This window comes from Sphaeramia orbicularis, chromosome 11, assembly GCF_902148855.1.
Source record: "Sphaeramia orbicularis chromosome 11, fSphaOr1.1, whole genome shotgun sequence".
Lineage (NCBI taxonomy): Eukaryota > Metazoa > Chordata > Actinopteri > Kurtiformes > Apogonidae > Sphaeramia > Sphaeramia orbicularis.
Window position 1 is genome coordinate 23307437 of NC_043967.1, and position 6045 is coordinate 23313481.

Consider the following 6045-nt stretch of genomic DNA (forward strand, 5'->3'; position numbering starts at 1 on the left):
ATTGTTATGTAGAAAATCAAGGTCAGTGATGTTACCATATTTGTGTCCTTACCGATAAGTGGCAAAAAAATAAAATAAATAAATCAACAATTATGAATAAAAAATACAAGAAAAATGCATGTAATGTGAAAGGAACATGTATTTTAGAACATTAGAACATCACTTTTAGAACATTAGACCAAGATAAGTGCTGATCCAGACACGTGTCAACATATACATTATCCCTTTGAACATCATTCCTTACATTAGTACCATTACTTCATGGTACCTAACACAGCAGGTACACTCACTGTTCATGCAGAGGTGGACCTTACAGACCCTGTAGACCCTAACCCTTGGAATGTATGCAGAAAGGACCAAAAATAGTCACTTGCCTGATAAAGTGTTAACAGTTCTGCTGTTGGTGTCCATTTGTGAACTGCTGAAGCTGTGCAACATATAGACCTCATCTATAAACTCTGACTGTATTCTTGTACAGCTTCATCAAAGCGTCATTTGTTAAAACAAGTGGTGCCAGGCACAACAAACCCCGCCCCTTACATGTATTGTAGCTTATTTTGGCATCAATCCAACTGATGTCATCATGTCTACGCATGTCAGGATATCAATTGCCTCTATATATTTGCCAAGTTTGAAGTAAATATAAAAAAAAAAGATGTTTTCATAGATATTTGAAATTTCACCCATTGTAAGTAAATGGGAGAAAAAATAAAAAATAAAAAAATTCATTAAAAAAATGTGAACTTTGACCTACTTTTCCCAAAATGTAACCACATCTGTACTGGGTCACTGGCAATCTATAAACCCAGTTCGGTATGAATTCAACCAATAGTTTTGCTGCTACAGACATGTGAAAATTCGCCCATTATAATTAAATGAGGAAAAAAAGATTTTAGAAATTAATTAAAAATTTGAACTTTAACCTATTGTTTCCAAAATGTACAGGGTGGGGAAGCAAAATTTACAATATTTTGAGGCAGGGATTGAAAGACAGTGTATGACCAATTAGTTTATTGAAAGTCATGAGAATTTATTTGCCACAAGAAAATTGACATAATAGAAAATGTTTTTATTCTATGTGTCCTCCTTCTTTCTCAATAACTGCCTTCACACACTTCCTGAAACTTGCGCAAGTGTTCCTCAAATATTCGGGTGACAACTTCTCCCATTCTTCTTTAATAGTATCTTCCAGACTTTCTCGTAATAGTTTTGCTCATAGTCATTCTCTTCTTTACATTATAAACAGTCTTTATGGACACTCCAACTATTTTTGAAATCTCCTTTGGTGTGACGAGTGCATTCAGCAAATCACACACTCTTTGGCGTTTGCTTTCCTGATTACTCATATGGGCAAAAGTTTCTGAAAAGGTATGGATAATAGTGTTAGGTATGATTATGACATCAATATATGTTTGGTTTCAAAACAATTGACGTAGTGCCTGCTGAGAAAAAACAACTAAATATTCATTGTAAATTTTGCTTCCCCACCCTGTAATCTGATCTATTCTGGGTCACTGGCAATCTGTAAACCCAATTTGGTATGAATTCAACCAGCAGTTTCGCTTCGAGTGTTAACAAACAAAGAAACAAGAAAAGCACTTGGAGAGCGCAGACCTCCACCAAGACGGATTTGTCCGTCACCCCCCCCCCCCCAGCCCCCCCCAATCACCACCAAAATTTAATTATTTGTTCCTTGTGCCAGTATCAACATTCCCTGAAAATTTCATGAAAATTCATCCATAACTTTTTGAGTTATCTTGCTAACAAACAAACACACAAAGCAAAGTGATCAAAATAATAGGTAATAATAAACAAACAAATTGAACCAAAAACAATACCCCTTGCCTCCCCTTTGGGGGGCCAGGCAATAAGAATATTAATTGCTATCAGGGCTAACAGGGATGTGACTGGTGTTTATGATGAGCAGAGAACTACAATGAGACACTACTCGCACTAGTGTTATAAAGTGGTATTACAAATGATATTATAAAACTGGATTAGAAGTCAAGTGCAGATGATCTAATATAATGTAATAACAGTGTGGACCCTTGTGTATGGAGTTTGCATTTTCTCCCTGTGTCTGCATGGGTTCTCCACCGCCCAAAGACATTAATAGGTTAATGGTCAATGTAAATCACCCGTAGGTGTAAATATGATAGTGAATGGCTGTTCATCTGTAAATGTCAGTCCTGCACTGAACTGGTGACATGTCCAGGCTGTACCCTTCACCTACTGGTATCGGGGATAAGCCAACCCACTCGCAGACTAAGTGGTTTGAAATATTAATGAATAATTTTAAGGTCATTTTAAAATGTTAAAATGTAACAGTAGAATATTATAAATGCCACCTTTTCTTCAGAGCAACATCACTTACATGCTAAAGGAGCAGTGATTATTAGCCTATTATTATTACTACTATTTAAAGTAATGTGTTTGTATTTTCTGCTAAAGAAGGACCAACATGTGGATCTGATGATGTAATCCAGGTTGTTGTTAACCTCTTCACTCATGATGGACAAATAGATTTATTTCCTAAGGACTAAAGGCACTCATGTTCCTAATGTAAATATGTTTAAAGTCACCATAAACACAGATATTAACCAGACTGGCCACATTTGCCTCTGTCACTATGACAACATGGCTTCGGACACTGATGATAGAGCTGTTTTTCCCTCTGCTACTGGAGTGGGGTGCAGTGGTTTGTAGTGATGCCTCCCTGTTGAGCACTTATTACGTGACAAATGAATTGGTCCTCCCCATGTCAGAAATGTTACCAATAGCAAAGTACAAAGCCTGCTGGGTCAGGGGATTGTGTGACGGCAATGAAACCATTCAGAAGTTTCCTCCAATGATGGACGAATCTAAGCCTCTTAGGTTTCTATTGGATGACATCTGAGACATTTAAGACATTTCAGGTGTGTTTGAGAACTCCACACTTCAGCCCATGAGGTAAAACACAGTACTGACTTGTTGCTGTATTGTCAATATGAAGGAGAGGATTTGTGTGGTTTGGTAATAAGTAATTAAGATAATTTGGAATGACCTTAGCCAATATTGGTAATCATAATATTTGGACATTATAACTGAGGATGGAAGTAATGAATTGCAAATACTGTGGATACTGCAATGAGTATTTTATGGATTTAGATGCATAGATATTTGATTTATAGATTCTTGGTGTTTCTGTTCAGGCTCAGTTCATACGATAGTTATTTGATTTATCCATGACTATACAGTAAATTAAGGGACTTAATATTTTAATATAACTACATACTGATAAAAGTAGCTTAGATTGTGAACAAGAAAGAACATTTCAATACCTTTTTAGTAGATTTCTACACATATCTTTTTCTTTAACTCTTGTACGTCATCGCCAATAATTACAGTTTAATAATGTGATTATAACTTGTATGTATTTATTACGAGCCACTGTTCAAAAAACAGACAGAACAAAACAGGCAGGTTAGAAACCACATTGACTTTAAAGTTACACTTAAAAAAAAAAAAAAAAACTTGCTATAGAACTTACTCTAAAAATCTTCCTGTACAATACTGTAAACAAAGGACTTCTAATTTAAAAAAATGTAGAATATTCAAATCGCGTACTGTGGATCCATTATTCATTCACTCACACTCTGATGGCGGTAAACTTCGTTTGTAGCCACAGGCTGATCGAAGCGTGGCTGTCAATATACACCGAACAGCCCCTCCAACCACCACCAAATGTTCATACACCAGTGTGAGCACCAGCTCTGGAGGTAAGGTGGGTGAAGTGTTGTGCCCAAACACAAACACAACAGCACATGACTAGGACAGAGCGGGATTCGAACTACCAATTCTTCAGTTATTGGATGAACTGCTCTACCTCCTGAGCCCTGGACACCCACAATAACTACCCTAAACTACACACAACATGTACAATCTCAACCATAAAAGTAGGCATGCAAGTATAAAAGTACATCAAGGTCTTGGAAAAAAAATATCAGTTCTGAAAAAGTCTTTAATTTTTATTTGGAAAAAAGAGACCCTGATCTGGCATTATGAGGCAATCATCCTTATCCACAGATCATCTTAAGTGTGGGTTTGATGATCTCTCTAATGTAGTCACAACAGACCTGCAGAATTACACCTCCTCCTCTTCTTCTCAACCTATGATCTAATTTAAGAATTATTATTATCCATCTTCCTCTTAATCGCAGGTTCGATGTCATCCTGTAGCCGACACCCCCGGGAGATGATGGACCTGCAGTTTCTCACTTTCATAGCCATCAAAGCCTCTTCTGGTCTTCACGCCTCTGAAGTTCTGCCACTTGGAAGTCTGCAGCTGCTGGATGGAGCAGCACAGTGTTTTCCTACTGACTTCCTCCTATAAACTGACCTTTCAAAGTGATCCGTTTCTTTGGCTATGCTCCCCATGTCTGCTGTCAGCCCTTCTCCTCTTAATCTCTGGTCCAAAGTCACATATCGCATCTGGTTTTTTGGTTCTGGAAGACGATGGATTTGCACAGCGTTTGTTGGATCGGTCCCTGTCAGTGTCTGACCTTTTGTAGTGATCAGAATGTCTTTGAGGTGGAACATCATCACCAGGCGATGGAGGGATGTGGTGGCTGCTGCAGCTGAAGGTGGATGAAACACCATGTTCTTTTCTGACCTCCTTCTTCTTGTAATCTGACCTTCTATAGCGATCAGTCTGGGTTTATGTTAAATTATTTACAGTATTGGGAGTAATATGTTACAAGAGTAATGCATTACAGTACCAGATTACTTTTTGCTGTAACGCAGTAGTGTAAGGCATTACTAATCAATTTTCAGTAATATTTTACTCGGTATATGTTCAATAGTGCTTGTGTTACAACAAACTTTTCCCCCATAATTTAACTGCTCAAATGAAAACAAAAAAACAAACTAAACAAAAAACAGCAGGGCCATGAGACCTTAAGGAATGAAAAAGACAGCTGGACAGTTCTATTTCCTGTTGGTGTTCAGCCAATGGGTGAAGACAGCAGAAGACAGTCCATTGTCCACATGGACGTATGTTCATTACTAACCCTAACCCTGCTTTAAGAAGCTAGTTAGCAAGATCCCTGTGATCAGCAATGACAAGGTAAGCTAACGTTTCTATGACTAGTTAAAATTCTTTATCAATTGCAGATTTATTAAGTGGCTTCCTTGGTGCCACGCCCCCTATTTTAACATGTGAAATGTTGAAAGAAATGCAAGCGTTCCTGCTGGGATGAGAACATCGTAGACGTGCCATTTATGATGAACATCTGTATGTAACTAAAAAGTAATACAGGGGTCATGTAATGCATTACAGTTCTAAGACAGTAATATTGTAATGTAAGGAATTACTTTTAAATAACAGTAACAAGTAATCTGTAATGTATTACAGTTTGGAAGTAACTTGGACAACACCGATTATTAGCCCTGTTCTCTTTATAGAATAGAATAGAATAGAATAGAATAGCATAGAATAGCATAGAATAGAATAGAATAGAATAGAATAGAATAGAATAGAATAGAATAGGCTTTAAATTGCACAACTGGTTTGATCTGGTATGAGGTCAAACCAGGTCTGACTCCACTTGGAGGAGGATGGGCTAATGTTGTGTTTAAAAGATCTGTTGTTTTGTGGTGATCACATGGGACTTCTCTATCTTGAGCCACCTTCCCCTTATTTGCTCCTTTAATGTAACTTTGGATTTGCTGGAGATGGTGAAAACCGCATGGCTTTGTCAGATCCCTTTTTTTTTTCAGAATCTGTGTGAAGGGATGGCACAAGATGGAGAAAATCTTTACCTTGGTCTGGCTGGTGGATGGACAGGTAGTGTTTCTCATCTAGAGATGCTGAAGTTTTATCTTTATAACTGAACTTGTTCTTCTAATGAACATCCTTCATCTCAAAGGGAGGGTTTTCACTGCAAGAAAACCAAATGTAAGTATGTCAGACACAAATTCACATGCTCATATCAAAATAACTATATACCACTGTCGGTTTCTGAAAACCATGGTGATTATAAAATCCAAAATTCTTCAAACAATTTT